Source organism: Triturus cristatus, chromosome 5_1 (genome assembly GCF_964204655.1).
Source record: "Triturus cristatus chromosome 5_1, aTriCri1.1, whole genome shotgun sequence".
Classification (NCBI taxonomy): Eukaryota; Metazoa; Chordata; class Amphibia; order Caudata; family Salamandridae; genus Triturus; species Triturus cristatus.
The window spans coordinates 924171204-924194108 of NC_140587.1; the positions used below are offsets into that span (position 1 = coordinate 924171204).

General features: G+C 33.3%; 19 non-coding genes across 19 annotated transcripts; all 19 read left to right on the forward strand.

Annotated features, from left to right (window-relative positions):
- Window positions 1–1863: 1863 nt before the first annotated feature.
- TRNAI-AAU (transfer RNA isoleucine (anticodon AAU)) lies at window positions 1864–1937 on the forward strand. The gene has a single exon. It is a non-coding gene; the product is annotated as a tRNA-Ile (tRNA).
- Window positions 1938–3653: 1716 nt separating this feature from the next.
- Window positions 3654–3727, forward strand: TRNAI-AAU (transfer RNA isoleucine (anticodon AAU)). Its single transcript has one exon. It is a non-coding gene; the product is annotated as a tRNA-Ile (tRNA).
- Window positions 3728–4509: 782 nt separating this feature from the next.
- Window positions 4510–4583, forward strand: TRNAI-AAU (transfer RNA isoleucine (anticodon AAU)). Its single transcript has one exon. It is a non-coding gene; the product is annotated as a tRNA-Ile (tRNA).
- Window positions 4584–5106: 523 nt separating this feature from the next.
- On the forward strand, window positions 5107–5180 carry TRNAI-AAU (transfer RNA isoleucine (anticodon AAU)). The gene has a single exon. It is a non-coding gene; the product is annotated as a tRNA-Ile (tRNA).
- A 523-nt stretch (window positions 5181–5703) lies between these two features.
- Window positions 5704–5777, forward strand: TRNAI-AAU (transfer RNA isoleucine (anticodon AAU)). The gene has a single exon. It is a non-coding gene; the product is annotated as a tRNA-Ile (tRNA).
- A 1120-nt stretch (window positions 5778–6897) lies between these two features.
- TRNAI-AAU (transfer RNA isoleucine (anticodon AAU)) lies at window positions 6898–6971 on the forward strand. The gene has a single exon. It is a non-coding gene; the product is annotated as a tRNA-Ile (tRNA).
- Window positions 6972–8344: 1373 nt separating this feature from the next.
- On the forward strand, window positions 8345–8418 carry TRNAI-AAU (transfer RNA isoleucine (anticodon AAU)). The gene has a single exon. It is a non-coding gene; the product is annotated as a tRNA-Ile (tRNA).
- A 523-nt stretch (window positions 8419–8941) lies between these two features.
- On the forward strand, window positions 8942–9015 carry TRNAI-AAU (transfer RNA isoleucine (anticodon AAU)). The gene has a single exon. It is a non-coding gene; the product is annotated as a tRNA-Ile (tRNA).
- Window positions 9016–10988: 1973 nt separating this feature from the next.
- Window positions 10989–11062, forward strand: TRNAI-AAU (transfer RNA isoleucine (anticodon AAU)). The gene has a single exon. It is a non-coding gene; the product is annotated as a tRNA-Ile (tRNA).
- Window positions 11063–11585: 523 nt separating this feature from the next.
- TRNAI-AAU (transfer RNA isoleucine (anticodon AAU)) lies at window positions 11586–11659 on the forward strand. Its single transcript has one exon. It is a non-coding gene; the product is annotated as a tRNA-Ile (tRNA).
- Window positions 11660–15423: 3764 nt separating this feature from the next.
- On the forward strand, window positions 15424–15497 carry TRNAI-AAU (transfer RNA isoleucine (anticodon AAU)). Its single transcript has one exon. It is a non-coding gene; the product is annotated as a tRNA-Ile (tRNA).
- Window positions 15498–16279: 782 nt separating this feature from the next.
- Window positions 16280–16353, forward strand: TRNAI-AAU (transfer RNA isoleucine (anticodon AAU)). Its single transcript has one exon. It is a non-coding gene; the product is annotated as a tRNA-Ile (tRNA).
- A 523-nt stretch (window positions 16354–16876) lies between these two features.
- On the forward strand, window positions 16877–16950 carry TRNAI-AAU (transfer RNA isoleucine (anticodon AAU)). Its single transcript has one exon. It is a non-coding gene; the product is annotated as a tRNA-Ile (tRNA).
- A 523-nt stretch (window positions 16951–17473) lies between these two features.
- On the forward strand, window positions 17474–17547 carry TRNAI-AAU (transfer RNA isoleucine (anticodon AAU)). Its single transcript has one exon. It is a non-coding gene; the product is annotated as a tRNA-Ile (tRNA).
- A 523-nt stretch (window positions 17548–18070) lies between these two features.
- On the forward strand, window positions 18071–18144 carry TRNAI-AAU (transfer RNA isoleucine (anticodon AAU)). The gene has a single exon. It is a non-coding gene; the product is annotated as a tRNA-Ile (tRNA).
- Window positions 18145–20117: 1973 nt separating this feature from the next.
- TRNAI-AAU (transfer RNA isoleucine (anticodon AAU)) lies at window positions 20118–20191 on the forward strand. The gene has a single exon. It is a non-coding gene; the product is annotated as a tRNA-Ile (tRNA).
- Window positions 20192–20714: 523 nt separating this feature from the next.
- TRNAI-AAU (transfer RNA isoleucine (anticodon AAU)) lies at window positions 20715–20788 on the forward strand. Its single transcript has one exon. It is a non-coding gene; the product is annotated as a tRNA-Ile (tRNA).
- A 523-nt stretch (window positions 20789–21311) lies between these two features.
- TRNAI-AAU (transfer RNA isoleucine (anticodon AAU)) lies at window positions 21312–21385 on the forward strand. Its single transcript has one exon. It is a non-coding gene; the product is annotated as a tRNA-Ile (tRNA).
- Window positions 21386–22761: 1376 nt separating this feature from the next.
- TRNAI-AAU (transfer RNA isoleucine (anticodon AAU)) lies at window positions 22762–22835 on the forward strand. The gene has a single exon. It is a non-coding gene; the product is annotated as a tRNA-Ile (tRNA).
- Window positions 22836–22905: the final 70 nt, after the last annotated feature.

Here is a 22905-nt window from a genome sequence, read left to right on the forward strand (position 1 = left end):
TGGAATTATATATTAATGTTAAAGTGCCTTGAACATCCATTAATGGTTGTAAGTTCTAACACTAAGTAACTAAATCTCTCATTTATTACAAGCATTTTCTTCTGTCTGATGTTTATCTCTATATTTCCTTTGAGCAGGAGCTGATAGAATGAGTAGATGAATTAATTTAATATAGATGATGAACTGTTATTTATTGCTAAACCACATAGAACATACATTAATGGTTCTAAGTTTTAACACTAAGAATGAAAATCTCATTTGTATTGATTTTTTTGTGATATTTGTTTCTTCATGTCGATAATATATAAATATACCTTATGGGTAAACAGCTGAAAATAAGCTTTCAAACTATCTGGGGTTCACTGGCATTAGCAATTCTTCATATGCTTGTCCCCCAGCCCAGCACAAACAGCGGCTTGTTAGCTCAGTTGGTTAGAGCATGGTGCTAATAACGCCAAGGTCACAGGTTCGATCCCTGTACAGGCCAAGTTTCTGTGTTAAAAAAAAGATGCTTTTTCTTGTGTCTCTTTGTTAACTGTATATCTCTTTGGAGCAAGAGCTGCTAGAATCATTAGTTGAATCAATTTGATATAGATGTGGAATTATATATTAATGTTAAAGTGCCTTGAACATCCATTAATGGTTGTAAGTTCTAACACTAAGTAACTAAATCTCTCATTTATTACAAGCATTTTCTTCTGTCTGATGTTTAGCTCTATATTTCCTTTGAGCAGGAGCTGATAGAATGAGTAGATGAATTAATTTAATATAGATGATGAACTGTTATTTATTGCTAAACCACATAGAACATACATTAATGGTTCTAAGTTTTAACACTAAGAATGAAAATCTCATTTGTATTGATTTTTTTGTGATATTTGTTTCTTCATGTCGATAATATATAAATATACCTTATGGGTAAACAGCTGAAAATAAGCTTTCAAACTATCTGGGGTTCACTGACATTAGCAATTCTTCATATGCTTGTCCCCCATGACTGTGCACACGGTGGCCTGTTAGCTCAGTTGGTTAGAGCGTGGTGCTAATAATGCCAAGGTCACAGGTTCGATCCCTGTACATGCCAGGTGTCTGAGTTAAAAGAATGCTTTTTCTTATCTCTCATTGTTAACTGTATACCTCTTTGGAGCAAGAGCTGCTAGAAAGATTCGATTAATACATTTTATATAGATGTGGAATTACATATTAATGTTAAAGTGCCTTGAACATCCATTAATGGTTCAAAGTTCTAACACTAAGTAATTAATCTCCCATTTATTACAAGTAATTTAGGAAAGTCTAGTTTTGATTTTTTGATAATGCTTAAAGACACCATGAATGTAAACAGCTGAATATAAGATTTCCATCTATCTCGGGTTAACAATCAGTAGCACTTCATCATCTGTTATTTCTTCAGTAGTGTGCTATAAATATAGTAAGCCTATTATCTGATTCTGTTAGAACATGAAGTTAAAAATGCCAAGAACATACTTTCTACCACTCTCCAAGAAAACACTTAACGCTGCTTTAATGTTGAAATAGATGCATTTTCTTCTGTATCTTGTTTAAATCTATATTTCCTTTGAGCAGAAGCTGATAGAATGAGTAGATGAATTAATTTAATATAGATGATGAACTGTTATTTATTGCTAAACCACATGGAAAATACATTAATGGTTCTAAGTTTTAACACTAAGATTGAAAATCTCATTTGTATTGATTTTTTTGTGATATTTGTTTCTTCATGTCGATAATACATAAATATACCTTATGGGTGAACAGCTGAAAATAAGCTTTCAAACTATCTGGGGTTCACTGACATTAGCAATTCTTCATATGCTTGTCCCCCAGCCCAGCACGAACGGCGGCCTGTTAGCTCAGTTGGTTAGAGCGTGGTGCTAATAACGCCAAGGTCACAGGTTCGATCCCTGTACAGGCCAAGTTTCTGTGTTAAATAAAAGATGCTTTTTCTTCTGTCTCTTTGTTATCTGTATATCTCTTTGGAGCAAGAGCTGCTAGAATCATTAGTTGAATCAATTTGATATAGATGTGGAATTATATATTAATGTTAAAGTGCCTTGAACATCCATTAATGGTTGTAAGTTCTAACACTAAGTAACTAAATCTCTCATTTATTACAAGCATTTTCTTCTGTCTGATGTTTATCTCTATATTTCCTTTGAGCAGAAGCTGATAGAATGAGTAGATGAATTAATTTAATATAGATGATAAACTGTTATTTATTGCTAAACCACATAGAAAATACATTAATGGTTCTAAGTTTTAACACTAAGAATGAAAATCTCATTTGTATTGATTTTTTTGTGATATTTGTTTCTTCATGTCGATAATATATAAATATACCTTATGGGTAAACAGCTGAAAATAAGCTTTCAAACTATCTGGGGTTCACTGACATTAGCAATTCTTCATATGCTTGTCCCCCAGGCCAGCACGAACGGCGGCCTGTTAGCTCAGTTGGTTAGAGCGTGGTGCTAATAACGCCAAGGTCACAGGTTCGATCACTGTACAGGCCAAGTTTCTGTGTTAAAAAAAAGATGCTTTTTCTTGTGTCTCTTTGTTAACTGTATATCTCTTTGGAGCAAGAGCTGCTAGAATCATTAGTTGAATCAATTTGATATAGATGTGGAATTATATATTAATGTTAAAGTGCCTTGAACATCCATTAATGGTTGTAAGTTCTAACACTAAGTAACTAAATCTCTCATTTATTACAAGCATTTTCTTCTGTCTGATGTTTATCTTATATTTCCTTTGAGCAGAAGCTGATAGAATGAGTAGATGAATTAATTTAATATAGATGATGAACTGTTATTTATTGCTAAACCACATGGAAAATACATTAATGGTTCTAAGTTTTAACACTAAGAATGAAAATCTCATTTGTATTGATTATTTTGTGATATTTGTTTCTTCATGTCGATAATATATAAATATACCTTATGGGTAAACAGCTGAAAATAAGCTTTCAAACTATCTGGGGTTCACTGACATTAGCAATTCTTCATATGCTTGTCCCCCAGCCCAGCACGAACGGCGGCCTGTTAGCTCAGTTGGTTAGAGCGTGGTGCTAATAACGCCAATGTCACAGGTTCGATCCCTGTACAGGCCAAGTTTCTGTGTTAAATAAAAGAAGCTTTTTCTTCTGTCTCTTTGTTATCTGTATATCTCTTTGGAGCAAGAGCTGCTAGAATCATTAGTTGAATCAATTTGATACAGATGTGGAATTATATATTAATGTTAAAGTGCCTTGAACATCCATTAATGGTTGTAAGTTCTAACACTAAGTAACTAAATCTCTCATTTATTACAAGCATTTTCTTCTGTCTGATGTTTATCTCTATATTTCCTTTGAGCAGGAGCTGATAGAATGAGTAGATGAATTAATTTAATATAGATGATGAACTGTTATTTATTGCTAAACCACATGGAAAATACATTAATGGTTCTAAGTTTTAACACTAAGATTGAAAATCTCATTTGTATTGATTTTTTTGTGATATTTGTTTCTTCATGTCGATAATATATAAATATACCTTATGGGTAAACAGCTGAAAATAAGCTTTCAAACTATCTGGGGTTCACTGACATTGGCAATTCTTCATATGCTTGTCCCCCAGCCCAGCACGAACGGCGGCCTGTTAGCTCAGTTGGTTAGAGCGTGGTGCTAATAACGCCAAGGTCACAGGTTCGATCCCTGTACAGGCCAAGTTTCTGTGTTCAATAAAAGATGCTTTTTCTTGTGTCTCTTTGTTATCTGTATATCTCTTTGGAGCAAGAGCTGCTAGAATGATTAGTTGAATCAATTTGATATAGATGTGGAATTATATATTAATGTTAAAGTGCCTTGAACATCCATTAATGGTTCAAAGTTCTAACACCAAATAATTAATCTCCCATTTATTACAAGTAATTTAGGAAAGTCTAGTTTTGATTTTTTGATAATGCTTAAAGACACCATGAATGTAAACAGCTGAATATAAGATTTCCATCTATCTCGGATTAACAATCAGTAGCACTTCATCATCTGTTATTTCTTCAGTAGTATGCTATAAATATAGTAAGCCTATTATCTGATTCTGTTAGAACATGAAGTTAAAAATGCCAAGAACATACTTTCTACCACTCTCCAAGCAAACACTTAACGCTGCTTTAATGTTGAAATAAATGCATTTTCTTCTGTATCTTGTTTAAATCTATATTTCCTTTGAGCAGAAGCTGATAGAATGAGTAGATGAATTAATTTAATATAGATGATGAACTGTTATTTATTGCTAAACCACATGGAAAATACATTAATGGTTCTAAGTTTTAACACTAAGAATGAAAATCTCATTTGTATTGATTTTTTTGTGATATTTGTTTCTTCATGTCGATAATATATAAATATACCTTATGGGTAAACAGCTGAAAATAAGCTTTCAAACTATCTGGGGTTCACTGACATTAGCAGTTCTTCATATGCTTGTCCCCCAGCCCAGCATGAACAGCGGCCTGTTAGCTCAGTTGGTTAGAGCGTGGTGCTAATAACGCCAAGGTCACAGGTTCGATCCCTGTACAGGCCAAGTTTCTGTGTTAAATAAAAGATGCTTTTTCTTCTGTCTCTTTGTTATCTGTATATCTCTTTGGAGCAAGAGCTGCTAGAATCATTAGTTGAATCAATTTGATATAGATGTGGAATTATATATTAATGTTAAAGTGCCTTGAACATCCATTAATGGTTGTAAGTTCTAACACTAAGTAACTAAATCTCTCATTTATTACAAGCATTTTCTTCTGTCTGATGTTTATCTCTATATTTCCTTTGAGCAGAAGCTGATAGAATGAGTAGATGAATTAATTTAATATAGATGATAAACTGTTATTTATTGCTAAACCACATAGAAAATACATTAATGGTTCTAAGTTTTAACACTAAGAATGAAAATCTCATTTGTATTGATTTTTTTGTGATATTTGTTTCTTCATGTCGATAATATATAAATATACCTTATGGGTAAACAGCTGAAAATAAGCTTTCAAACTATCTGGGGTTCACTGACATTAGCAATTCTTCATATGCTTGTCCCCCAGCCCAGCACGAACGGCGGCCTGTTAGCTCAGTTGGTTAGAGCGTGGTGCTAATAACGCCAAGGTCACAGGTTCGATCCCTGTACAGGCCAAGTTTCTGTGTTAAAAAAAAGATGCTTTTTCTTGTGTCTCTTTGTTAACTGTATATCTCTTTGGAGCAAGAGCTGCTAGAATCATTAGTTGAATCAATTTGATATAGATGTGGAATTATATATTAATGTTAAAGTGCCTTGAACATCCATTAATGGTTGTAAGTTCTAACACTAAGTAACTAAATCTCTCATTTATTACAAGCATTTTCTTCTGTCTGATGTTTATCTCTATATTTCCTTTGAGCAGGAGCTGATAGAATGAGTAGATGAATTAATTTAATATAGATAATGAACTGTTATTTATTGCTAAACCACATAGAACATACATTAATGGTTCTAAGTTTTAACACTAAGAATGAAAATCTCATTTGTATTGATTTTTTTGTGATATTTGTTTCTTCATGTCGATAATATATAAATATACCTTATGGGTAAACAGCTGAAAATAAGCTTTCAAACTATCTGGGGTTCACTGACATTAGCAGTTCTTCATATGCTTGTCCCCCAGCCCAGCACGAACAGCGGCCTGTTAGCTCAGTTGGTTAGAGCGTGGTGCTAATAACGCCAAGGTCACAGGTTCGATCCCTGTACAGGCCAAGTTTCTGTGTTAAATAAAAGATGCTTTTTCTTCTGTCTCTTTGTTATCTGTATATCTCTTTGGAGCAAGAGCTGCTAGAATCATTAGTTGAATCAATTTGATATAGATGTGGAATTATATATTAATGTTAAAGTGCCTTGAACATCCATTAATGGTTGTAAGTTCTAACACTAAGTAACTAAATCTCTCATTTATTACAAGCATTTCCTTCTGTCTGATGTTTATCTCTATATTTCCTTTGAGCAGAAGCTGATAGAATGAGTAGATGAATTAATTTAATATAGATGATAAACTGTTATTTATTGCTAAACCACATAGAAAATACATTAATGGTTCTAAGTTTTAACACTAAGAATGAAAATCTCATTTGTATTGATTTTTTTGTGATATTTGTTTCTTCATGTCGATAATATATAAATATACCTTATGGGTAAACAGCTGAAAATAAGCTTTCAAACTATCTGGGGTTCACTGACATTAGCAATTCTTCATATGCTTGTCCCCCAGCCCAGCACGAACGGCGGCCTGTTAGCTCAGTTGGTTAGAGCGTGGTGTTAATAACGCCAAGGTCACAGGTTCGATCCCTGTACAGGCCAAGTTTCTGTGTTAAAAAAAAGATGCTTTTTCTTGTGTCTCTTTGTTAACTGTATATCTCTTTGGAGCAAGAGCTGCTAGAATCATTAGTTGAATCAATTTGATATAGATGTGGAATTATATATTAATGTTAAAGTGCCTTGAACTTCCATTAATGGTTGTAAGTTCTAACACTAAGTAACTAAATCTCTCATTTATTACAAGCATTTTCTTCTGTCTGATGTTTATCTCTATATTTCCTTTGAGCAGGAGCTGATAGAATGAGTAGATGAATTAATTTAATATAGATGATGAACTGTTATTTATTGCTAAACCACATAGAACATACATTAATGGTTCTAAGTTTTAACACTAAGAATGAAAATCTCATTTGTATTGATTTTTTTGTGATATTTGTTTCTTCATGTCGATAATATATAAATATACCTTATGGGTAAACAGCTGAAAATAAGCTTTCAAACTATCTGGGGTTCACTGACATTAGCAGTTCTGCATATGCGTGTCCCCCAGCACAGCACGAACGGCGGCCTGTTAGCTCAGTTGGTTAGAGCGTGGTGCTAATAACGCCAAGGTCACAGGTTCGATCCCTGTACAGGCCAAGTTTCTGTGTTAAAAAAAAGATGCTTTTTCTTGTGTCTCTTTGTTAACTGTATATCTCTTTGGAGCAAGAGCTGCTAGTAGTTGAATCAATTTGATATAGATGTGGAATTATATATTAATGTTAAAGTGCCTTGAACATCCATTAATGGTTGTAAGTTCTAACACTAAGTAACTAAATCTCTCATTTATTACAAGCATTTTCTTCTGTCTGATGTTTATCTCTATATTTCCTTTGAGCAGGAGCTGATAGAATGAGTAGATGAATTAATTTAATATAGATGATGAACTGTTATGTATTGCTAAACCACATGGAAAATACATTAATGGTTCTAAGTTTTAACACTAAGATTGAAAATCTCATTTGTATTGATTTTTTTGTGATATTTGTTTCTTCATGTCGATAATATATAAATATACCTTATGGGTAAACAGCTGAAAATAAGCTTTCAAACTATCTGGGGTTCACTGACATTAGCAATTCTTCATATGCGTGTCCCCCAGCCCAGCACGAACGGCGGCCTGTTAGCTCAGTTGGTTAGAGCGTGGTGCCAATAACGCCAAGGTCACAGGTTCGATCCCTGTACAGGCCAAGTTTCTGTGGTCAATAAAAGATGCTTTTTCTTGTGTCTCTTTGTTATCTGTATATCTCTTTGGAGCAAGAGCTGCTAGAATGATTAGTTGAATCAATTTGATATAGATGTGGAATTATATATTAATGTTAAAGTGCCTTGAACATCCATTAATGGTTCAAAGTTCTAACACTAAGTAATTAATCTCCCATTTATTACAAGTAATTTAGGAAAGTCTAGTTTTGATTTTTTGATAATGCTTAAAGACACCATGAATGTAAACAGCTGAATATAAGATTTCCATCTATCTCGGGTTAACAATCAGTAGCACTTCATCATCTGTTATTTCTTCAGTAGTATGCTATAAATATAGTAAGCCTATTATCTGATTCTGTTAGAACATGAAGTTAAAAATGCCAAGAACATACTTTCTACCACTCTCCAAGCAAACACTTAACGCTGCTTTAATGTTGAAATAAATGCATTTTCTTCTGTATCTTGTTTAAATCTATATTTCCTTTGAGCAGAAGCTGATAGAATGAGTAGATGAATTAATTTAATATAGATGATGAACTGTTATTTATTGCTAAACCACATGGAAAATACATTAATGGTTCTAAGTTTTAACACTAAGAATGAAAATCTCATTTGTATTGATTTTTTTGTGATATTTGTTTCTTCATGTCGATAATATATAAATATACCTTATGGGTAAACAGCTGAAAATAAGCTTTCAAACTATCTGGGGTTCACTGACATTACCAATTCTTCATATGCTTGTCCCCCAGCCCAGCATGAACAGCGGCCTGTTAGCTCAGTTGGTTAGAGCGTGGTGCTAATAACGCCAAGGTCACAGGTTCGATCCCTGTACAGGCCAAGTTTCTGTGTTAAATAAAAGATGCTTTTTCTTCTGTCTCTTTGTTATCTGTATATCTCTTTGGAGCAAGAGCTGCTAGAATCATTAGTTGAATCAATTTGATATAGATGTGGAATTATATATTAATGTTAAAGTGCCTTGAACATCCATTAATGGTTGTAAGTTCTAACACTAAGTAACTAAATCTCTCATTTATTACAAGCATTTTCTTCTGTCTGATGTTTATCTCTATATTTCCTTTGAGCAGAAGCTGATAGAATGAGTAGATGAATTAATTTAATATAGATGATAAACTGTTATTTATTGCTAAACCACATAGAAAATACATTAATGGTTCTAAGTTTTAACACTAAGAATGAAAATCTCATTTGTATTGATTTTTTTGTGATATTTGTTTCTTCATGTCGATAATATATAAATATACCTTATGGGTAAACAGCTGAAAATAAGCTTTCAAACTATCTGGGGTTCACTGACATTAGCAATTCTTCATATGCTTGTCCCCCAGGCCAGCACGAACGGCGGCCTGTTAGCTCAGTTGGTTAGAGCGTGGTGCTAATAACGCCAAGGTCACAGGTTCGATCCCTGTACAGGCCAAGTTTCTGTGTTAAAAAAAAGATGCTTTTTCTTGTGTCTCTTTGTTAACTGTATATCTCTTTGGAGCAAGAGCTGCTAGAATCATTAGTTGAATCAATTTGATATAGATGTGGAATTATATATTAATGTTAAAGTGCCTTGAACATCCATTAATGGTTGTAAGTTCTAACACTAAGTAACTAAATCTCTCATTTATTACAAGCATTTTCTTCTGTCTGATGTTTATCTCTATATTTCCTTTGAGCAGGAGCTGATAGAATGAGTAGATGAATTAATTTAATATAGATGATGAACTGTTATTTATTGCTAAACCACATAGAACATACATTAATGGTTCTAAGTTTTAACACTAAGAATGAAAATCTCATTTGTATTGATTTTTTTGTGATATTTGTTTCTTCATGTCGATAATATATAAATATACCTTATGGGTAAACAGCTGAAAATAAGCTTTCAAACTATCTGGGGTTCACTGGCATTAGCAATTCTTCATATGCTTGTCCCCCAGCCCAGCACAAACAGCGGCCTGTTAGCTCAGTTGGTTAGAGCATGGTGCTAATAACGCCAAGGTCACAGGTTCGATCCCTGTACAGGCCAAGTTTCTGTGTTAAAAAAAAGATGCTTTTTCTTGTGTCTCTTTGTTAACTGTATATCTCTTTGGAGCAAGAGCTGCTTAAATCATTAGTTGAATCAATTTGATATAGATGTGGAATTATATATTAATGTTAATGTGCCTTGAACATCCATTAATGGTTGTAAGTTCTAACACTAAGTAACTAAATCTCTCATTTATTACAAGCATTTTCTTCTGTCTGATGTTTAGCTCTATATTTCCTTTGAGCAGGAGCTGATAGAATGAGTAGATGAATTAATTTAATATAGATGATGAACTGTTATTTATTGCTAAACCACATAGAACATACATTAATGGTTCTAAGTTTTAACACTAAGAATGAAAATCTCATTTGTATTGATTTTTTTGTGATATTTTTTTCTTCATGTCGATAATATATAAATATACCTTATGGGTAAACAGCTGAAAATAAGCTTTCAAACTATCTGGGGTTCACTGACATTAGCAATTCTTCATATGCTTGTCCCCCATGACTGTGCACACAGTGGCCTGTTAGCTCAGTTGGTTAGAGCATGGTGCTAATAATGCCAAGGTCACAGGTTCGATCCCTGTACATGCCAGGTGTCTGAGTTAAAAGAATGCTTTTTCTTATCTCTCATTGTTAACTGTATACCTCTTTGGAGCAAGAGCTGCTAGAAAGATTCGATTAATACATTTTATATAGATGTGGAATTACATATTAATGTTAAAGTGCCTTGAACATCCATTAATGGTTCAAAGTTCTAACACTAAGTAATTAATCTCCCATTTATTACAAGTAATTTAGGAAAGTCTAGTTTTGATTTTTTGATAATGCTTAAAGACACCATGAATGTAAACAGCTGAATATAAGATTTCCATCTATCTCGGGTTAACAATCAGTAGCACTTCATCATCTGTTATTTCTTCAGTAGTATGCTATAAATATAGTAAGCCTATTATCTGATTCTGTTAGAACATGAAGTTAAAAATGCCAAGAACATACTTTCTACCACTCTCCAAGCAAACACTTAACGCTGCTTTAATGTTGAAATAAATGCATTTTCTTCTGTATCTTGTTTAAATCTATATTTCCTTTGAGCAGAAGCTGATAGAATGAGTAGATGAATTAATTTAATATAGATGATGAACTGTTATTTATTGCTAAACCACATGGAAAATACATTAATGGTTCTAAGTTTTAACACTAAGAATGAAAATCTCATTTGTATTGATTTTTTTGTGATATTTGTTTCTTCATGTCGATAATATATAAATATACCTTATGGGTAAACAGCTGAAAATAAGCTTTCAAACTATCTGGGGTTCACTGACATTACCAATTCTTCATATGCTTGTCCCCCAGCCCAGCATGAACAGCGGCCTGTTAGCTCAGTTGGTTAGAGCGTGGTGCTAATAACGCCAAGGTCACAGGTTCGATCCCTGTACAGGCCAAGTTTCTGTGTTAAATAAAAGATTATTTTTCTTCTGTCTCTTTGTTATCTGTATATCTCTTTGGAGCAAGAGCTGCTAGAATCATTAGTTGAATCAATTTGATATAGATGTGGAATTATATATTAATGTTAAAGTGCCTTGAACATCCATTAATGGTTGTAAGTTCTAACACTAAGTAACTAAATCTCTCATTTATTACAATCATTTTCTTCTGTCTGATGTTTATCTCTATATTTCCTTTGAGCAGAAGCTGATAGAATGAGTAGATGAATTAATTTAATATAGATGATAAACTGTTATTTATTGCTAAACCACATAGAAAATACATTAATGGTTCTAAGTTTTAACACTAAGAATGAAAATCTCATTTGTATTGATTTTTTTGTGATATTTGTTTCTTCATGTCGATAATATATAAATATACCTTATGGGTAAACAGCTGAAAATAAGCTTTCAAACTATCTGGGGTTCACTGACATTAGCAATTCTTCATATGCTTGTCCCCCAGGCCAGCACGAACGGCGGCCTGTTAGCTCAGTTGGTTAGAGCGTGGTGCTAATAACGCCAAGGTCACAGGTTCGATCCCTGTACAGGCCAAGTTTCTGTGTTAAAAAAAAGATGCTTTTTCTTGTGTCTCTTTGTTAACTGTATATCTCTTTGGAGCAAGAGCTGCTAGAATCATTAGTTGAATCAATTTGATATAGATGTGGAATTATATATTAATGTTAAAGTGCCTTGAACATCCATTAATGGTTGTAAGTTCTAACACTAAGTAACTAAATCTCTCATTTATTACAAGCATTTTCTTCTGTCTGATGTTTATCTCTATATTTCCTTTGAGCAGGAGCTGATAGAATGAGTAGATGAATTAATTTAATATAGATGATGAACTGTTATTTATTGCTAAACCACATAGAACATACATTAATGGTTCTAAGTTTTAACACTAAGAATGAAAATCTCATTTGTATTGATTTTTTTGTGATATTTGTTTCTTCATGTCGATAATATATAAATATACCTTATGGGTAAACAGCTGAAAATAAGCTTTCAAACTATCTGGGGTTCACTGGCATTAGCAATTCTTCATATGCTTGTCCCCCAGCCCAGCACAAACAGCGGCCTGTTAGCTCAGTTGGTTAGAGCATGGTGCTAATAACGCCAAGGTCACAGGTTCGATCCCTGTACAGGCCAAGTTTCTGTGTTAAAAAAAAGATGCTTTTTCTTGTGTCTCTTTGTTAACTGTATATCTCTTTGGAGCAAGAGCTGCTAGAATCATTAGTTGAATCAATTTGATATAGATGTGGAATTATATATTAATGTTAAAGTGCCTTGAACATCCATTAATGGTTGTAAGTTCTAACACTAAGTAACTAAATCTCTCATTTATTACAAGCATTTTCTTCTGTCTGATGTTTAGCTCTATATTTCCTTTGAGCAGAAGCTGATAGAATGAGTAGATGAATTAATTTAATATAGATGATGAACTGTTATTTATTGCTAAACCACATGGAAAATACATTAATGGTTCTAAGTTTTAACACTAAGAATGAAAATCTCATTTGTATTGATTTTTTTGTGATATTTGTTTCTTCATGTCGATAATATATAAATATACCTTATGGGTAAACAGCTGAAAATAAGCTTTCAAACTATCTGGGGTTCACTGGCATTAGCAATTCTTCATATGCTTGTCCCCCAGCCCAGCACAAACAGCGGCCTGTTAGCTCAGTTGGTTAGAGCATGGTGCTAATAACGCCAAGGTCACAGGTTCGATCCCTGTACAGGCCAAGTTTCTGTGTTAAAAAAAAGATGCTTTTTCTTGTGTCTCTTTGTTAACTGTATATCTCTTTGGAGCAAGAGCTGCTAGAATCATTAGTTGAATCAATTTGATATAGATGTGGAATTATATATTAATGTTAAAGTGCCTTGAACATCCATTAATGGTTGTAAGTTCTAACACTAAGTAACTAAATCTCTCATTTATTACAAGCATTTTCTTCTGTCTGATGTTTAGCTCTATATTTCCTTTGAGCAGGAGCTGATAGAATGAGTAGATGAATTAATTTAATATAGATGATGAACTGTTATTTATTGCTAAACCACATAGAACATACATTAATGGTTCTAAGTTTTAACACTAAGAATGAAAATCTCATTTGTATTGATTTTTTTGTGATATTTGTTTCTTCATGTCGATAATATATAAATATACCTTATGGGTAAACAGCTGAAAATAAGCTTTCAAACTATCTGGGGTTCACTGACATTAGCAATTCTTCATATGCTTGTCCCCCATGACTGTGCACACAGTGGCCTGTTAGCTCAGTTGGTTAGAGCGTGGTGCTAATAATGCCAAGGTCACAGGTTCGATCCCTGTAAATGCCAGGTGTCTGAGTTAAAAGAATGCTTTTTCTTATCTCTCATTGTTAACTGTATACCTCTTTGGAGCAAGAGCTGCTAGAAAGATTCGATTAATACATTTTATATAGATGTGGAATTACATATTAATGTTAAAGTGCCTTGAACATCCATTAATGGTTCAAAGTTCTAACACTAAGTAATTAATCTCCCATTTATTACAAGTAATTTAGGAAAGTCTAGTTTTGATTTTTTGATAATGCTTAAAGACACCATGAATGTAAACAGCTGAATATAAGATTTCCATCTATCTCGGGTTAACAATCAGTAGCACTTCATCATCTGTTATTTCTTCAGTAGTATGCTATAAATATAGTAAGCCTATTATCTGATTCTGTTAGAACATGAAGTTAAAAATGCCAAGAACATACTTTCTACCACTCTCCAAGCAAACACTTAACGCTGCTTTAATGTTGAAATAAATGCATTTTCTTCTGTATCTTGTTTAAATCTATATTTCCTTTGAGCAGAAGCTGATAGAATGAGTAGATGAATTAATTTAATATAGATGATGAACTGTTATTTATTGCTAAACCACATGGAAAATACATTAATGGTTCTAAGTTTTAACACTAAGAATGAAAATCTCATTTGTATTGATTTTTTTGTGATATTTGTTTCTTCATGTCGATAATATATAAATATACCTTATGGGTAAACAGCTGAAAATAAGCTTTCAAACTATCTGGGGTTCACTGACATTAGCAGTTCTTCATATGCTTGTCCCCCAGCCCAGCACGAACAGCGGCCTGTTAGCTCAGTTGGTTAGAGCGTGGTGCTAATAACGCCAAGGTCACAGGTTCGATCACTGTACAGGCCAAGTTTCTGTGTTAAAAAAAAGATGCTTTTTCTTGTGTCTCTTTGTTAACTGTATATCTCTTTGGAGCAAGAGCTGCTAGAATCATTAGTTGAATCAATTTGATATAGATGTGGAATTATATATTAATGTTAAAGTGCCTTGAACATCCATTAATGGTTGTAAGTTCTAACACTAAGTAACTAAATCTCTCATTTATTACAAGCATTTTCTTCTGTCTGATGTTTATCTCTATATTTCCTTTGAGCAGAAGCTGATAGAATGAGTAGATGAATTAATTTAATATAGATGATGAACTGTTATTTATTGCTAAACCACATGGAAAATACATTAATGGTTCTAAGTTTTAACACTAAGAATGAAAATCTCATTTGTATTGATTATTTTGTGATATTTGTTTCTTCATGTCGATAATATATAAATATACCTTATGGGTAAACAGCTGAAAATAAGCTTTCAAACTATCTGGGGTTCACTGACATTAGCAATTCTTCATATGCTTGTCCCCCAGCCCAGCACGAACGGCGGCCTGTTAGCTCAGTTGGTTAGAGCGTGGTGCTAATAACGCCAATGTCACAGGTTCGATCCCTGTACAGGCCAAGTTTCTGTGTTAAATAAAAGAAGCTTTTTCTTCTGTCTCTTTGTTATCTGTATATCTCTTTGGAGCAAGAGCTGCTAGAATCATTAGTTGAATCAATTTGATATAGATGTGGAATTATATATTAATGTTAAAGTGCCTTGAACATCCATTAATGGTTGTAAGTTCTAACACTAAGTAACTAAATCTCTCATTTATTACAAGCATTTTCTTCTGTCTGATGTTTATCTCTATATTTCCTTTGAGCAGGAGCTGATAGAATGAGTAGATGAATTAATTTAATATAGATGATGAACTGTTATTTATTGCTAAACCACATGGAAAATACATTAATGGTTCTAAGTTTTAACACTAAGATTGAAAATCTCATTTGTATTGATTTTTTTGTGATATTTGTTTCTTCATGTCGATAATATATAAATATACCTTATGGGTAAACAGCTGAAAATAAGCTTTCAAACTATCTGGGGTTCACTGACATTAGCAATTCTTCATATGCTTGTCCCCCAGCCCAGCACGAACGGCGGCCTGTTAGCTCAGTTGGTTAGAGCGTGGTGCTAATAACGCCAAGGTCACAGGTTCGATCCCTGTACAGGCCAAGTTTCTGTGTTCAATAAAAGATGCTTTTTCTTGTGTCTCTTTGTTATCTGTATATCTCTTTGGAGCAAGAGCTGCTAGAATGATTAGTTGAATCAATTTGATATAGATGTGGAATTATATATTAATGTTAAAGTGCCTTGAACATCCATTAATGGTTCAAAGTTCTAACACCAAATAATTAATCTCCCATTTATTACAAGTAATTTAGGAAAGTCTAGTTTTGATTTTTTGATAATGCTTAAAGACACCATGAATGTAAACAGCTGAATATAAGATTTCCATCTATCTCGGATTAACAATCAGTAGCACTTCATCATCTGTTATTTCTTCAGTAGTATGCTATAAATATAGTAAGCCTATTATCTGATTCTGTTAGAACATGAAGTTAAAAATGCCAAGAACATACTTTCTACCACTCTCCAAGCAAACACTTAACGCTGCTTTAATGTTGAAATAAATGCATTTTCTTCTGTATCTTGTTTAAATCTATATTTCCTTTGAGCAGAAGCTGATAGAATGAGTAGATGAATTAATTTAATATAGATGATGAACTGTTATTTATTGCTAAACCACATGGAAAATACATTAATGGTTCTAAGTTTTAACACTAAGAATGAAAATCTCATTTGTATTGATTTTTTTGTGATATTTGTTTCTTCATGTCGATAATATATAAATATACCTTATGGGTAAACAGCTGAAAATAAGCTTTCAAACTATCTGGGGTTCACTGACATTGGCAGTTCTTCATATGCTTGTCCCCCAGCCCAGCATGAACAGCGGCCTGTTAGCTCAGTTGGTTAGAGCGTGGTGCTAATAACGCCAAGGTCACAGGTTCGATCCCTGTACAGGCCAAGTTTCTGTGTTAAATAAAAGATGCTTTTTCTTCTGTCTCTTTGTTATCTGTATATCTCTTTGGAGCAAGAGCTGCTAGAATCATTAGTTGAATCAATTTGATATAGATGTGGAATTATATATTAATGTTAAAGTGCCTTGAACATCCATTAATGGTTGTAAGTTCTAACACTAAGTAACTAAATCTCTCATTTATTACAAGCATTTTCTTCTGTCTGATGTTTATCTCTATATTTCCTTTGAGCAGAAGCTGATAGAATGAGTAGATGAATTAATTTAATATAGATGATAAACTGTTATTTATTGCTAAACCACATAGAAAATACATTAATGGTTCTAAGTTTTAACACTAAGAATGAAAATCTCATTTGTATTGATTTTTTTGTGATATTTGTTTCTTCATGTCGATAATATATAAATATACCTTATGGGTAAACAGCTGAAAATAAGCTTTCAAACTATCTGGGGTTCACTGACATTAGCAATTCTTCATATGCTTGTCCCCCAGCCCAGCACGAACGGCGGCCTGTTAGCTCAGTTGGTTAGAGCGTGGTGCTAATAACGCCAAGGTCACAGGTTCGATCCCTGTACAGGCCAAGTTTCTGTGTTAAAAAAAAGATGCTTTTTCTTGTGTCTCTTTGTTAACTGTATATCTCTTTGGAGCAAGAGCTGCTAGAATCATTAGTTGAATCAATTTGATATAGATGTGGAATTATATATTAATGTTAAAGTGCCTTGAACATCCATTAATGGTTGTAAGTTCTAACACTAAGTAACTAAATCTCTCATTTATTACAAGCATTTTCTTCTGTCTGATGTTTATCTCTATATTTCCTTTGAGCAGGAGCTGATAGAATGAGTAGATGAATTAATTTAATATAGATAATGAACTGTTATTTATTGCTAAACCACATAGAACATACATTAATGGTTCTAAGTTTTAACACTAAGAATGAAAATCTCATTTGTATTGATTTTTTTGTGATATTTGTTTCTTCATGTCGATAATATATAAATATACCTTATGGGTAAACAGCTGAAAATAAGCTTTCAAACTATCTGGGGTTCACTGACATTACCAATTCTTCATATGCTTGTCCCCCAGCCCAGCATGAACAGCGGCCTGTTAGCTCAGTTGGTTAGAGCGTGGTGCTAATAACGCCAAGGTCACAGGTTCGATCCCTGTACAGGCCAAGTTTCTGTGTTAAATAAAAGATGCTTTTTCTTCTGTCTCTTTGTTATCTGTATATCTCTTTGGAGCAAGAGCTGCTAGAATCATTAGTTGAATCAATTTGATATAGATGTGGAATTATATATTAATGTTAAAGTGCCTTGAACATCCATTAATGGTTGTAAGTTCTAACACTAAGTAACTAAATCTCTCATTTATTACAAGCATTTTCTTCTGTCTGATGTTTATCTCTATATTTCCTTTGAGCAGAAGCTGATAGAATGAGTAGATGAATTAATTTAATATAGATGATAAACTGTTATTTATTGCTAAACCACATAGAAAATACATTAATGGTTCTAAGTTTTAACACTAAGAATGAAAATCTCATTTGTATTGATTTTTTTGTGATATTTGTTTCTTCATGTCGATAATATATAAATATACCTTATGGGTAAACAGCTGAAAATAAGCTTTCAAACTATCTGGGGTTCACTGACATTAGCAATTCTTCATATGCTTGTCCCCCAGGCCAGCACGAACGGCGGCCTGTTAGCTCAGTTGGTTAGAGCGTGGTGCTAATAACGCCAAGGTCACAGGTTCGATCCCTGTACAGGCCAAGTTTCTGTGTTAAAAAAAAGATGCTTTTTCTTGTGTCTCTTTGTTAACTGTATATCTCTTTGGAGCAAGAGCTGCTAGAATCATTAGTTGAATCAATTTGATATAGATGTGGAATTATATATTAATGTTAAAGTGCCTTGAACATCCATTAATGGTTGTAAGTTCTAACACTAAGTAACTAAATCTCTCATTTATTACAAGCATTTTCTTCTGTCTGATGTTTATCTCTATATTTCCTTTGAGCAGGAGCTGATAGAATGAGTAGATGAATTAATTTAATATAGATGATGAACTGTTATTTATTGCTAAACCACATAGAACATACATTAATGGTTCTAAGTTTTAACACTAAGAATGAAAATCTCATTTGTATTGATTTTTTTGTGATATTTGTTTCTTCATGTCGATAATATATAAATATACCTTATGGGTAAACAGCTGAAAATAAGCTTTCAAACTATCTGGGGTTCACTGGCATTAGCAATTCTTCATATGCTTGTCCCCCAGCCCAGCACAAACAGCGGCCTGTTAGCTCAGTTGGTTAGAGCATGGTGCTAATAACGCCAAGGTCACAGGTTCGATCCCTGTACAGGCCAAGTTTCTGTGTTAAAAAAAAGATGCTTTTTCTTGTGTCTCTTTGTTAACTGTATATCTCTTTGGAGCAAGAGCTGCTAGAATCATTAGTTGAATCAATTTGATATAGATGTGGAATTATATATTAATGTTAAAGTGCCTTGAACATCCATTAATGGTTGTAAGTTCTAACACTAAGTAACTAAATCTCTCATTTATTACAAGCATTTTCTTCTGTCTGATGTTTAGCTCTATATTTCCTTTGAGCAGGAGCTGATAGAATGAGTAGATGAATTAATTTAATATAGATGATGAACTGTTATTTATTGCTAAACCACATAGAACATACATTAATGGTTCTAAGTTTTAACACTAAGAATGAAAATCTCATTTGTATTGATTTTTTTGTGATATTTGTTTCTTCATGTCGATAATATATAAATATACCTTATGGGTAAACAGCTGAAAATAAGCTTTCAAACTATCTGGGGTTCACTGACATTAGCAATTCTTCATATGCTTGTCCCCCATGACTGTGCACACAGTGGCCTGTTAGCTCAGTTGGTTAGAGCGTGGTGCTAATAATGCCAAGGTCACAGGTTCGATCCCTGTACATGCCAGGTGTCTGAGTTAAAAGAATGCTTTTTCTTATCTCTCATTGTTAACTGTATACCTCTTTGGAGCAAGAGCTGCTAGAAAGATTCGATTAATACATTTTATATAGATGTGGAATTACATATTAATGTTAAAGTGCCTTGAACATCCATTAATGGTTCAAAGTTCTAACACTAAGTAATTAATCTCCCATTTATTACAAGTAATTTAGGAAAGTCTAGTTTTGATTTTTTGATAATGCTTAAAGACACCATGAATGTAAACAGCTGAATATAAGATTTCCATCTATCTCGGGTTAACAATCAGTAGCACTTCATCATCTGTTATTTCTTCAGTAGTATGCTATAAATATAGTAAGCCTATTATCTGATTCTGTTAGAACATGAAGTTAAAAATGCCAAGAACATACTTTCTACCACTCTCCAAGCAAACACTTAACGCTGCTTTAATGTTGAAATAAATGCATTTTCTTCTGTATCTTGTTTAAATCTATATTTCCTTTGAGCAGAAGCTGATAGAATGAGTAGATGAATTAATTTAATATAGATGATGAACTGTTATTTATTGCTAAACCACATGGAAAATACATTAATGGTTCTAAGTTTTAACACTAAGAATGAAAATCTCATTTGTATTGATTTTTTTGTGATATTTGTTTCTTCATGTCGATAATATATAAATATACCTTATGGGTAAACAGCTGAAAATAAGCTTTCAAACTATCTGGGGTTCACTGACATTAGCAGTTCTTTATATGCTTGTCCCCCAGCCCAGCACGAACAGCGGCCTGTTAGCTCAGTTGGTTAGAGCGTGGTGCTAATAACGCCAAGGTCACAGGTTCGATCCCTGTACAGGCCAAGTTTCTGTGTTAAATAAAAGATTCTTTTTCTTCTGTCTCTTTGTTATCTGTATATCTCTTTGGAGCAAGAGCTGCTAGAATCATTAGTTGAATCAATTTGATATAGATGTGGAATTATATATTAATGTTAAAGTGCCTTGAACATCCATTAATGGTTGTAAGTTCTAACACTAAGTAACTAAATCTCTCATTTATTACAAGCATTTTCTTCTGTCTGATGTTTATCTCTATATTTCCTTTGAGCAGAAGCTGATAGAATGAGTAGATGAATTAATTTAATATAGATGATAAACTGTTATTTATTGCTAAACCACATAGAAAATACATTAATGGTTCTAAGTTTTAACACTAAGAATGAAAATCTCATTTGTATTGATTTTTTTGTGATATTTGTTTCTTCATGTCGATAATATATAAATATACCTTATGGGTAAACAGCTGAAAATAAGCTTTCAAACTATCTGGGGTTCACTGACATTAGCAATTCTTCATATGCTTGTCCCCCAGGCCAGCACGAACGGCGGCCTGTTAGCTCAGTTGGTTAGAGCGTGGTGCTAATAACGCCAAGGTCACAGGTTCGATCCCTGTACAGGCCAAGTTTCTGTGTTAAAAAAAAGATGCTTTTTCTTGTGTCTCTTTGTTAACTGTATATCTCTTTGGAGCAAGAGCTGCTAGAATCATTAGTTGAATCAATTTGATATAGATGTGGAATTATATATTAATGTTAAAGTGCCTTGAACATCCATTAATGGTTGTAAGTTCTAACACTAAGTAACTAAATCTCTCATTTATTACAAGCATTTTCTTCTGTCTGATGTTTATCTCTATATTTCCTTTGAGCAGGAGCTGATAGAATGAGTAGATGAATTAATTTAATATAGATGATGAACTGTTATTTATTGCTAAACCACATAGAACATACATTAATGGTTCTAAGTTTTAACACTAAGAATGAAAATCTCATTTGTATTGATTTTTTTGTGATATTTGTTTCTTCATGTCGATAATATATAAATATACCTTATGGGTAAACAGCTGAAAATAAGCTTTCAAACTATCTGGGGTTCACTGGCATTAGCAATTCTTCATATGCTTGTCCCCCAGCCCAGCACAAACAGCGGCCTGTTAGCTCAGTTGGTTAGAGCGTGGTGCTAATAACGCCAAGGTCACAGGTTCGATCCCTGTACAGGCCAAGTTTCTGTGTTAAAAAAAAGATGCTTTTTCTTGTGTCTCTTTGTTAACTGTATATCTCTTTGGAGCAAGAGCTGCTAGAATCATTAGTTGAATCAATTTGATATAGATGTGGAATTATATATTAATGTTAAAGTGCCTTGAACATCCATTAATGGTTGTAAGTTCTAACACTAAGTAACTAAATCTCTCATTTATTACAAGCATTTTCTTCTGTCTGATGTTTAGCTCTATATTTCCTTTGAGCAGGAGCTGATAGAATGAGTAGATGAATTAATTTAATATAGATGATGAACTGTTATTTATTGCTAAACCACATAGAACATACATTAATGGTTCTAAGTTTTAACACTAAGAATGAAAATCTCATTTGTATTGATTTTTTTGTGATATTTGTTTCTTCATGTCGATAATATATAAATATACCTTATGGGTAAACAGCTGAAAATAAGCTTTCAAACTATCTGGGGTTCACTGACATTAGCAATTCTTCATATGCTTGTCCCCCATGACTGTGCACACGGTGGCCTGTTAGCTCAGTTGGTTAGAGCGTGGTGCTAATAATGCCAAGGTCACAGGTTCGATCCCTGTACATGCCAGGTGTCTGAGTTAAAAGAATGCTTTTTCTTATCTCTCATTGTTAACTGTATACCTCTTTGGAGCAAGAGCTGCTAGAAAGATTCGATTAATACATTTTATATAGATGTGGAATTACATATTAATGTTAAACTGCCTTGAACATCCATTAATGGTTCAAAGTTCTAACACTAAGTAATTAATCTCCCATTTATTACAAGTAATTTAGGAAAGTCTAGTTTTGATTTTTTGATAATGCTTAAAGACACCATGAATGTAAACAGCTGAATATAAGATTTCCATCTATCTCGGGTTAACAATCAGTAGCACTTCATCATCTGTTATTTCTTCAGTAGTATGCTATAAATATAGTAAGCCTATTATCTGATTCTGTTAGAACATGAAGTTAAAAATGCCAAGAACATACTTTCTACCACTCTCCAAGAAAACACTTAACGCTGCTTTAATGTTGAAATAGATGCATTTTCTTCTGTATCTTGTTTAAATCTATATTTCCTTTGAGCAGAAGCTGATAGAATGAGTAGATGAATTAATTTAATATAGATGATGAACTGTTATTTATTGCTAAACCACATGGAAAATACATTAATGGTTCTAAGTTTTAACACTAAGATTGAAAATCTCATTTGTATTGATTTTTTTGTGATATTTGTTTCTTCATGTCGATAATACATAAATATACCTTATGGGTGAACAGCTGAAAATAAGCTTTCAAACTATCTGGGGTTCACTGACATTAGCAATTCTTCATATGCTTGTCCCCCAGCCCAGCACGAACGGCGGCCTGTTAGCTCAGTTGGTTAGAGCGTGGTGCTAATAACGCCAAGGTCACAGGTTCGATCCCTGTACAGGCCAAGTTTCTGTGTTAAATAAAAGATGCTTTTTCTTCTGTCTCTTTGTTATCTGTATATCTCTTTGGAGCAAG